At 44.8% G+C, this 12,418-nt stretch overlaps 1 pseudogene; it reads left to right on the top strand.

Moving 5' to 3' along the window:
* The first annotated feature begins 10,191 nt into the window (after positions 1–10,191).
* On the top strand, positions 10,192–10,672 carry LOC102862740 (annotated as a pseudogene).
* The last annotated feature ends 1,746 nt before the right edge of the window (positions 10,673–12,418 follow it).

Raw genomic sequence — 12,418 nt, 5'->3', positions numbered from 1 at the left:
TAGAGCAGGGTTTAGAGCTGTTGTGCATAGGGTCGCTATGAATCAGAAACAACTCGACGGCACATAACAACAACACAACAATATATATATACCTAGTTCCTTATACCTACCCACTAGTTCACAGGGAGTTACAATGCTAGCACAAAGCCCATTCTCTCTGGCAGCTGGAATCCATCAGTGGCTCTGAAGGAGAAAGATGGGCAATCTCCTCCCCAGCGACTTAAACCAATGGAGGATCAATGGAGGTTCCAGCTCTACCACAATAACTCTAATGAGTTATCACCTAACAAACGGATTTCATCATTATGCTAGCTCATAACTGTCAACTTTTCTTCCCTTTTAAATAGGAAGGCCCAAAAGGTCAGAAATTTGTTTTGTTCAGTGACATATCTCAAATGGCTAGAATGACAATCATCATATAATAAGTAACCAATACTTATTAGGGTAGAGGGGAAGTCCTGCTCCTTGGTGGCCACTTGCATAACTACTGAGCACACTTGCTTTCAGTATCACTGACAGGACTGCTGTAGTCATTACGTGTTGTGAGTCATAGCTAACTCTCCAGCAGGTTATCAGAGGCTGTAAAATCACATGTGAGGAGACTGTCCAACCACCTGCTTTGGGTTAGCAATACAACTCCTTATCCACTAAAGCTATTAGAGCTCCCTTATTACAACCCTGAAAATGGAAAGGCCTGCCAAAGGACTAGAAATAAACGTTCAAGAGTATGTTTAAATTAATAATAGCGACATTATTCATAACAGCAAATAGGAGAAGCAACTCAAATGTCTACCATGTGATGGTTTAAAAAAATGGTACACACCCATCATTAGGAAGCCAAAAAAAGGAAGGTCAAAAAAACCACCAAAAAAAAAAAAAGGCAGGAATAAGGTATCCACACATGCTTCTAAACAGATGAAAATTAAAGACAATACACTAAGGGGAGCTCTGGTGGTCTAGTGGCAAGGAGCTGCAACTACAATCCCAAAGGCGCACAGTTCGAATCCACCAGATACTCTGCTGGGGAAGAAGGGACAATCTCCTCCTGTACCAGTCAGATCTGATTTGACGGTACACTCGCACAAAAATAATAAAATTAAAAAAAAAAAAAAGACAATACACTAAATAAAATAAGCCAGGTGCAAAGGGCACACCTTGTATGATCCCATTTATATGGATGTCCAGAATAGGTAAACCAATGCAGAGGGAAAGCAAGTTAGTCGTTTCCAGGGGAAAGGGGAAAGAGAATCAGGAATGATGTAATGGCTACCAGGTTCCATTCTGGGGAAATGAAAATGTTCTGGATTAGCAGTGACGGTGGTGTGGCCTTGTGAAAATACAAAATACATCCATGCTTTACACTTCAAAAGGATGAACCTATTTCTCTTTTTTTATAAACTAGAGGTTTTAGATTTAAAAAACTTTAAAAGACTGCTCAGCTCAGGATTCACTGTTCAATACTAAGGGGAAAGTGGTTATCTCTAGGTCCAAGAATCTCATCCCTCAATTTAACATGGCAAAAAGACAACAGGGGGGAGTTAATTCTGTAAGTCTCTGAATGGTTCCAATAGTTAATACCATCACCCTTACATCAAAATGTGGAGGTCTGATGCACCCAGGGGCACTCAGAAGAAAGGCCTGGTGACTTAGATGGCCCTAGCAGTTCTACACAACACACACAGAGTCACCATTAACGCGAATCAACCTGATGGCCACTGGTGGTGGTGGAGGGCTGTCTACAAAGCACTGCATGCAGAACTTCTTTCTCGCTTTCATCCAACCCAAACCATAAATCCCCTCAATGCATCTACAAATACATTCCCAACACAGGCCCATCTCACCACCAGCTCCACCTTCATCTTGCAGAAGAACATAACAGTCTTATAAGTGTTTTTCCTCCTTCTGCCCTACAGCCTACTCTCTACAGAGTAGCTACAGTTCTTTTTTAAAAATGTGTACCACATCAATCTGCTCTTACAAAGAGTTTCAAACACACCCGGGTTTTCTTCTAAGTCTTTATGTGGGATGCAAAGCCCTATATCAGGTCAGTTCTTGTCTCTCTCCAATCTCCTCTCTTAGCCTTAGCCAATCTCCTCCTGTATCTTAAATAAGTGTGATTCACTCTATTTTACCTCTTAGTTTGTTGGTCATATCTAAGATCGTAAAAGCTTGCAAGCGTCCATTCAAGGCATGACTACTGGCTACCATTCACCTGAAGCAACAGAGGAAGGATGGTTAGGGACAGGAGAAAGAAGTGAAATGTGTGGCTAAGTGCATCCATGTCATGAGACCAGAAGGACTGATGGTGCCCAGCAACCTTTGCTGAATTTTCTGGTGACTCTATACAAAAGAACATTGATCAAAAGGAGAAGAGGGAGAGGATAGAATTTTAGATTATCTACAGGCAGAGGCCAAATAAACCCCTGAAATTACTGCCCTGATACAAACTTTAAAGCTTAGATAAAAATAATCCCTGACATTCTCTTAAAACTACTGTTTAAAAAAAAAAAAACTACTGTTTAGCCCTTTCTACAAAGATGGCACCGAAAGCGAAGAAGGAAGCCCCTGCCCCTCCCAAAACTGAAGCCAAAGCAAAGGCATTGAAGGCCAAGAAGGCAGTCCTGAAGGGCGCCCACAGCCAAAAAAAAAAGAAGATCCGCACGTCACCCACGTTCCGGCGGCCTAAGACGCTGAGACTCCGACGGCAGCCCAAATACCCCCGGAAGAGCGCTCCCAGGAGAAACAAGCTTGACCACTATGCCATCATCAAATTTCCCCTGACCACTGAGTCAGCTATGAAGAAGATAGAAGATAACAACACACTTGTGTTCATTGTGGATGTCAAGGCCAATAAGCACCAAATTAAACAAGCTGTAAAGAAGCTCTATGACATTGATGTGGCTAAGGTCAACACTTTGATTAGGCCTGATGGAGAGAAGAAGGTCTATGTTCGACTTGCTCCTGATTATGATGCTTTGGATGTTGCCAACAAAATTGGGATCATCTAAACTGAGTACAGCGGGCTAATTCTAAATGTAATAAATTTTTCTCACCATAAAAAAAAAACCTACTGTTTAATAAGTCAAGTCAGTCGGCCTTGAGCATTCTGCTCTTTTAAGTTCTACACGACAGCAAACTGACAATAGTAACTCAGCACTTAGACAGGAAATCTTAAGGGCAAAGAGTGTACACTAATGGAGAAGGAAGAACTCCGAACACTTCTGAAGGAAGAACCTAACTGGTCGGACTGACATATAGTTCACTGTATAGTCTCAAAAACAATAAAGCAATAAATTATTAAGAAAATACGCAAAGCTCAAAGACACCAAACATATTTCACCTAAAATGATGTTTATTCTGCCTGGGTGCTCCTATCCCTAGTATTTGCGCAGTTCACCAAATCGTGAATTTCAACTCTGTGCTTAAATGCTATCTCTTTAAACAGGCCTTCCATTATCATCCAAGCAGCTCTGGTGGTCTAGTGGTAAGGAGCTGGGCTGTCAATCCAAAGGCACTCAGTTCAAACCCACCAGCTACTACAAGGGAGAAAGATGGGCAGTCTCCTCTTACGTGATTATTATTATTATTATTAGGTGTCAACAGCGACCCTATATAAATGACAGATCTGAATCTTGTTCTGTCCTGTGCCAACTTCACAATCTCTGATACACTCAAGCCCACTGCTGCAGTTACTGTATCAATCCACCTGATTGAGAATCTGCCTCTGGAAATCCACTGAGGGTCAGCTATGAGTCAGTTCATAACAAGTATTAACTAGCCATAAGTTAATATTCAGTCTGGATTAACCTAGACAACATCTTTTCATCTTACCAGTTCTTTCAAACTTCTGTTTTAATTAGCAGGTTAACCTGGATGCAGACTTCCTACAAGTACCTTAAATATCCAAAATCCGATTCATCTTTGGAGTTCATAGGTGATACAAATGATTAATGTGCTCAAAACAATGGAGGTTTAAATCCAGCCAATAGTATCTTAGGAAAAAACCTGGTGATGTACTTTTGAAAAGAAAACCTTGAAAACCCGCTGAGCACAGTCCTACTGACACACGCTGTCGTTATGAGTCAGAACAGACTTCAAATCCAGTAACAAACAAGCTTCAAACAACAGAGTGCACACAATACCCCAAGACAGAGCACCATCCTCCTTGAGCCCCAGGGCAAGTTATTACACAGTGTAGCTCCTGAACCTTACAATCTGTTTCTCTGATTCCCTGCTACAGAGGTCCAGGCACTTACTTCTCACTTGAATTTCCAGGTCCGTCAACCAGCCAGTGCTACAGTGGTAGCAGAGTGATCATTCTGCAATGTAAATCTAACATCTTTATGTCTTCTTTAAAAGATACTTAAAAAAAAACCAAACAAACCTTCCTCTCACACATCACTAACCTTATGCCTACCCCAAAGTAGCATTATTTAATCCAGCCATACTATATTTACAGTTTCCAAATACATCACTTTGTTTCCTTATTTTTCCAAATGCTGTTCATGAAAACTTTCCTTACTCAGTCAAAGCTTTCAATCTCAACTTCTTATCCACTGTCAAGGAGCTCTACCTCGAACCCAGTATGATTCCTCTTGTCCTCTCACATACATCTACCACATACATCATATTTGGTATTAAGTACTCCCATAATTCAATATGCTGTTATTTCTTTCTTTTTCTGTATCATCTATGAAGTCATAACCTCGTTGAGAGCAGATCTGACAGCTTATTCACTACAATGACTGGCACACTGAAGAAAAAATTGATAAATGACTGATTTATTTAAGAAAGAAAAAAGGAAGAAGAACAAGAGGAGGGGTAAGAGACGGGAAACTGCAAGAGTTTAAAAAGAGAGGGCATCTGAAACCAATTCATCAGTGTTGTATGATTATGAAAGGAAGGTTGGTATAATTGAAAAGGCTAATCTATCCAGATTATAAATACAATCATCCAAATTCCTCAACCCTTAAAAATTCTATGTCTAATCCATCCAGGGCATCAAATTTGCAAATTTATTGCTATGTATGGGAGACAACAATAATATGTACAAGCAAAAAACATTTCAAGTTGGTGGGAGGGAAATAAGAATTTAATTCAGCAAAACTAAGTGTTTCAGAATTATTTCAACACTGAAAGTTTTTAAAATTCTGTCTAAAGTATGAAAAATAAACCAAACATAACATCAATATAATGACTTATGTTAAAACACAAATTGCTTTTGTGTTGTGAGTCACATTTCCCAAAAACACACTGTATAAAAAGAACCCAAGACTTTTAAGTATTATTTAACTAACTTTTTACTACAGGAAAACTTGGCTAAGCATGTAACACTTTAAAAATAACAAATATTTTTCTTTACATTAAGAATTCAAAGAAGCAATTAAAAAGATTACTAAGTGCTCTTTCAAATACCCCAAGACAATTTTTAAAATTTTATTGTGAACAGGACAGAAACAATGCAAACTTAAAATCTTATTTCCAAATACAAATTACACTTAGTAAAATCTACCAAACAGTACAAATCCTTCTATAGCTCAACTAACTCTTATAAAAATTAGAAACACACAAAAAGAGAAAAAAAAAATAAGATCACTATAACCAATGCCAAATATCTTAAAGGCATCTTGGTTGAGGGGGGAAAATATCAATTATAACCAGCTTTTCATCTTTTATCACAAAGAAATTAAGTTATCAGACATAAGCGAATTTATCAGCAGCAGTAATTATCTTCCCAAAGACAGCTTTACTACCCTTATAATGACAGAAAGCTCTTGCTACCTAAAAAAAAGAAATTCTAGTAACTTTTTCCTACTAATGCTGTTTCATAAGACAGTAAGAGTGGAAATACTGAGCACTTAAAATGAAGAGTTCTAAAATGACACCAAAACATCTGTGTGTGCCTAATACCATGAAACTTAAAAAAAAAAAAGCCAGAGTTTCCAATATAACTTCCATTTTATCCAACAGACCAGTTTAAAATACATAAAACAAAAACATAAACTTAAACACTCTTCCATTTACCACATTTCTTTTAACCAAATATTACAAGGTACCTAAGATGTGTCAGTGACCACACCAGATGACATTTACTCCAAGCTAAAGCCTATGTCATTCAGCATCAAAACTTTATTATTCAAGCCAGTCATTATCTTAAGAAATTCTTGTCCAACACTCAAGAAGACACAGTTTTCCTAATAAATTCACTTCTCATCGTTTTACATGGGTCAGAAGAGCTGGACCCTGCATCTGTGACTGAAGATAATCAGTTTGGAAACCTTACATGTATTTATCTGCTCTTCATTTAAATAGACCAACTCGGGAGACATCAACTAACTCATGTGGGAGTTTACAGCATCCCACACTCAAGGAGGAAAGAAATACCTAGTAAGAAATGTACCTAAAAACTTTTATATTGAATTAATGTTTAAACAGCCAGAGTCTGCTTTCTCCTGTAAACACTGAATATCACAAATTTCAACGCAGACGCAAAACCAGAGCTAACAGGGGAAAGGACCTATTTTTAAAATTGCAGTTCAAGGGAGAGGACACTCAATTTCCCTTCAGCACAGCACCCTGCATTTCCGCACTGGTAGCCAGCACATGCCACCCCCAAGCAGGTCCCCATTTGTAATGGGCGACAGCACATCTTCCAGCTCCACCAGTTGAATCTACATATTTCCGGTCTCTGTGGCTTCTCTGACTCTTCAGCGATATTTTATGGGGGAAAAACAGAGGTGTTCTCTACGGGGGTGGGGGGGGACCACCACCTGCACTTCTGCCATCCTTTCTTCCACCCGCCGAGCAAACGCAGCGCTCCTGCAGACACCACCCTCCTGCGTGGAAGGGAAGCCCGGCCGCCGGCTCATCACAAGGCAGCACTGCACCCCACAACCGGGAAACCCACGGACCCAGCGGGTCACTAAGGGGGAAACCGACCGCAGAACCGTCAATCTCCGCAAACACACCGCTGCACACAGAGGTCGGTCACCGAAAAGCCTCGCACGAAGACTGCCCAGGGCTGAGCTCTGGTGTCCCTGTAACTGAGCAAGGCCCAGCTGGACGCCCCTGCTTGACCGGCTTTCTCCAGTTTTACTTTCTGATCTGCAGGTAGCCCTGCCTGTCCCTGCAAACGGGGGGCGAGGGGGGATCCTCGTGGGAGGATCTCCCTAAGCGGGGCTGCAGGCCATTGCACCCGGGCAGCCTCCTCTGAGATGGTCACTGCTGGCCCCTCTAGTGGCCGGTGACCCCCGGGTGGCCGCTGATCCCCTGGTGGCCTGCGGAAAGGCTCGGCCCCGGGGACACTCGCGGCCCACCCGGCCGGTCCCCGCTCCAAGCTCGTGTCCTACAGGCAGTCTTACCTTCATTGTGGCTCTGGGGCCGTAGTCCCCCCGAAAGCACCGGGTCCAGCTGCACCTGGAGGGTAAACAAAGGACCCCAGTCAGTGCCTCGATCACCCTGTGCGGGCCCCCACGGCCACGGCCGCCCGTCCCTATTGTCGCGACCCGCCGGAGTTTCCCGTCTCGGCCGATGACGCCATTTCTGTCAGCGGACAAACTCCAAGGCGGCGCGGGGTCCGAAGCCGAGCGGCGCCGGCTGTCCCCTCGCACAGCGTCCGCCCACGGCTCGTCCCGGGGCCCCAAGCGGGGTAGAGCGGGCGGCGGACACCCGGCCAGCCCTGCCCAGCCGGCTCACCGCGGCCCGGGTGCCGAGAGAGGGGTCCCGGCCACAGGGCCCGAGGGACTGCGGGCGCCCGGGCCGGCCAGGCCCTATCTCGGCCGCAGGGACGGACCCCGCAGCGAGCCCCTCGCTGGGTTCGGAGGACGCCCCCCCCCGACGACAACGCCAAGCCCCCCACGCCTCCCCTACCGCTCTCGACGCGAGACCCAAGCCTGGCACGTCCAGAACCCCCTCCCGCGTCTCTCCGAAACCGGCAGGCCCAGGGACGAGATGGGGGAGCTGGGCGGCGGGTCCAGCGGGTGCTGAGGCTGAGGCTCCGGCTCCTCCTCCTCCCGCGGCGGCGACTGGTACCTTTGTTTGGCGGCCGCTCGGGCTCCCTCGCTGGGGGGAGGGGGAAGACGAAAAATCCTCCTCGGACTGGAGGTCTGGGCCCCCGATCGCGCTGCCCTCCCGAGGACGGCGGCCACGGGCCCTCCGGGGCACCCTCCGGGCCGAGGTCCAGGCGGCGGCCGTGGCAGCAGCAAGCTGAAGCTCAGCGTCTCCCTCCGCTCAGGCGCCCGAGCAGCTCACTCCGGACTCGACTGACGGGCAAACATCGCTTCCCCCTCCCACCCTAGGTCCCCCCCCCCCGCTCGCCTTTCTTCCCTCCCCTCGGCTCTTCTCCCCTCCCCTAGCTCTTTCCCGTGGCCTCTCACACGGCCTCGGATTGGTTAGGATGCTTTAGGGCCCACCTCCGCCTCACTCTGATTGGTCTGTGCGATACAAACACCGACGCCATTTTCCCACTAGTTCTATGGAAACAGAAAGTTACTACTGAATGTTTCCCGGGAATTGTAGTCCAGTCGCTGCGGCCAGTGTGCAAATCTCAAGCAGAGGCGAACTACAACCCCCGCAATGCACCGCGCCTGCGTGAGCAAGGAAGGGGCGGGGGCGGCAAACAACGGGGAGGCGGCAACGACGCCTGCGCAGTGTGAGCGGGATGGCGCATTTTTTTGCATCGAGTATTGCAGTGTCGCTGGTGGCTGAAGAGGGCGGAGAATTCTACGCAGTCGGGGTGGGACTCAAGCATCGGGAGGAGCCGCGATCTCAACTACAAAGAGGGACACTAGTACTGGGTACAGTTACTCCCGGACCCGCGTCGGGCAAGTCGTGACAACGTTTTTGAAGCGTGAGCGGCAGCGGCTGGGGGGAACCCGGATGGTGAAGGAAGCGGGGGCTGGGGTGGAGGGGGGAAGGGGAGGTGAGGACCCGGATGCTTTACCGGATTGTGTATTCACGTTCCATAGGCTCGGTAGGGACAGGGCAGAGTGGGGCGGAAGAGGGTGTGAGAGGCGAGAGGAAGCAGGAACTTCAGGAGCGTCTGTTGTTAATCAGCCGCAGAAGTTGCCCCATCACTGCCCTCTTCCCTGTACAGTGGCGGCCTCCTCCGGTAGTGATCCAGGGTCGGGATCTGCTGTGGATGCGGTCTAGTATTGGCCTGTATCTCGTGCTTCGCGCGTGTGTGTGTACACATGGGGACCATATTGGGAGTTCTGGTGGCCTAGTGGGTAGGGAGCTGCGCTGTCAATCCAGAGGTGGGCAATTCGAATCCACCAGCTGCTACCGGGGAGAACGATGGCAGTCTCTTCCTGTGCGATTCACTGCCTCTGAAAACTCGCTGAAGGATCAACCATGAGTCGGTTCTGATTCCACGACAGTGTGTGTGCTATTGTTGTATACCTTTGAGTAGGAACTGACCCTCCCGTGGGTTTTCAGGGGCAGTAAATCGCACAAGAGGAGATTGTCCGTCTTACTCCCACGGAGCAGCTGGTGGATTCGAACCACTTGCCTTTGGAATTGCAGTGCAGCTTCTAATCACTAAGCCACCAGAGCTCCTTATATGTATGTGTGTGTATATATTATTTTTTTGTATATTTTCACTTTTCCGTGAAAGTTTGTGCCATCATTTGATGCTGGAAGGCATTAAAAGAAACTTTCGAAGTACTCATACAGCAATCCTTAGCTGCTTGGTTGATGACTTGAGCGCCTGCCTTGTGGACAAGCAATATGGCGTTTCCTCTCCCAGACTTACCTGTAGTGAGACAGACCACACTGAGCATAATAGATAAGCAGTTTGGTGTACAAATGGCAATTGCGCAAAATCCTGCGGACAACTTGGTGGATAGCCAGTGCTGTGAGAGTTTGTGGTAAGGAATTTGGCCTAGGAGGGAAAGTCCAGGCTCTTCCAGCAAGTGGGGATTGGAGAGCTGGGGGGAGAACAGTCCAGAAGGAGCAGTTAATACGGAAAGCCTTCGCTGTTTTTCCTGTGAAAAACTGAAGCTGAAGGTACTGATCTATTCCTGCTTTTCAATAAGATAAGGACGGGGGAGGGGGGGCGGTTTGCCCACAATCATGCCACTCATTCAGATGCCCTAGAGAGAAGGCTCTGCCCTGCAAGTTAGTTCAGTGTAGCTTGAACAAGTAGAGGTTTTTCTTTTCCAAAGATGGGGGGCGGGGGGAAGAGGGTTCGCCATGGCATCCTTGGTTAAAAAGGTGATCAGCACTGCAAAAGCCCCAGGCGCCATAGGTCCCTACAGATTTTCTGTTATTGCAGTCAAGCTGTGCTAGTCGAAAGGACCGTTGACATTTCAGGACACATAGGTTTGAACCCTCAACTGGACAGCTTGTGCCAGGAGGGGCAGTAGAAGAAACTAAAAAGCTCTTGCAAACAGGAGAAATACTGAAAGCTGCAGTCTGTGACTTCAGTAATGTGGTGAAAGGAACTGTGTGGTTCACTGACATGAATGACTTCACCACTGTCAATGAACTCTACAATATTTCAAGAGTAATTTTCCTGCTAGAGCTGCTGACCAAATCGCTGCTTTGCCCAAAGAATCTGTCCTGTGTTGAAATTGAAGCAAGAGCTGTCCAAGGACCATTCTCATCATTTAGTAAATGGGCTCAGTGTTTTTTCATTTGGAATTCTCATGATATTTTTAAATTAGCTTCTTGATTTCTACAGTTGATATTCAGAGTATTTGATTGAAGTATCTTAAGATTAGTATAGTAATTTCCTGTAATGGGGAAACTGAAAACTAGATCATGAATCCAGTTAACTGCTGTTATAAATTACTTTTGCACACTTATATCACTGACAGTGGAAGAACCTTCCTACATTACCTAGGTATACAAATAAAAGTGAAAGGAAACAGGTAGAAAAGGTGAGTTACTTTGCAAAGAAATAACAGTACATCTAATCCAATTGAATTCTATTAGTTTAATGATGTAAAATATGTTTAGTTCTCATGTCATAGACATGAGTCTGCTTTTACTTGAGTGAAATGAAAATATGCAAGTTGAATGGCAAAGAAGTGGACCAAATCTTACATAGATAGTATTTTTCTAACAGAAATAAAATAAATGGGCACTTTTTTAAAACAAAGAACTGAATGGGGGACCCCATTCAGACCCCAACCATTGTCTGATTCCGGTACTTTTTCAACTCTGGGTGAGATGTCTAACTTGGGAAGCCACCCTTCATAAGCTTTACCAAGGCATTTTACTCTTTTCTCTAGAACCTTGTGATAGCAATGAAGAGTTTGCTGACCAAATTAGAGTTTTGGGGGGAAAATTGATAATACCAGCAAGCAAAGAGGGGAGCCCAGATTGGAGATCACTAGGGAAGTACTTCATGTGAAGGAGCAATTCTGCCTTCACTTCATTGATCTACTCTCTTAAGTTGCACAAGAGTAGTGGCAGGCTCTCTCAGATACTGAGTTACTCACTGTGCAGCAAATCAGTATAGTATATGATACCTGAAATTTCCAAATGGGATAAATTGGTGCTTTGGATTTTGGGGGGTCTTTTTTGTTTTATTTTGGGTTTTTTTAATTGGTTTGCTTACAAAGTTAATATACATTGAGTTTCATGCAGTTCTTCATTCACATTGTGTTTCATACAGTGTGCTTGGTTCTGTTTTGTTGCTGGTTGGTTTGTTTTGTTTTGTTTTAGGGTCTAGCAGAATGTGTTCTAGATGTTTTGTGGAGTTTTTTAACATAATGTATTTAAAGTTTGAATACATTGTTTTTCACATTGTATTTTTCCCATTTCCTTCACCTACCTACCCACCCCCATCAAATTGTGTGACCCTGTTATTAAAAACCCACCAGCCCATCCTGATGCTCCTGCTTTCATCCTTTCCCCTTTTGGATGATCTTACTTATTCGAGAATAATGGTTTTATACAGTATTTGTCCTTATGGAACTGCCTTAGTTCACTCAGCATAATTCTCTCCAGTCCTTTCTGAGTTAGGTAATAAAATACAAAATCATTACTCCTGCATGCTGTGTAGTATTTCATTGTATGAATGTACCATAATTTCTAAATCATTTGATGTGTATTATATTTTATAAAATTAATCACCATTGGATCATACCCATCATTACCCTGTCTTTTCACCCAGAGCCTTCCCATTTACTTCCTCCCCTTTCTCCACCCATCAAACTGTGCAATCCTGTGGTTTCATGTCTATTTTTCCTCACCCCTCTGTCCCCATCCCTGCCCCCCCTTGAGTTCCTATGTATGTTTTACTAATTATCCTTCTATTATTACAATAATGGTCTTAACAAATGGTATTTGTCCTTATGAGACTGTGTTAGTTGACTCAATACAATGTTCTCCATCCTCTGTCCATTTACATAGTATTTTTCAAAATCGTTGCTCCTGAGTCTTTAATAGTATTCTGTTGTGTGAATGTACC

Source organism: Elephantulus edwardii, unplaced genomic scaffold (assembly GCF_000299155.1).
Source record: "Elephantulus edwardii isolate Elephantulus edwardi_28Jun2011 unplaced genomic scaffold, EleEdw1.0 scaffold00166, whole genome shotgun sequence".
In the NCBI taxonomy this organism is placed as follows: Eukaryota; Metazoa; Chordata; class Mammalia; order Macroscelidea; family Macroscelididae; genus Elephantulus; species Elephantulus edwardii.
This window is presented reverse-complemented; position numbering and strand designations above follow the sequence as displayed.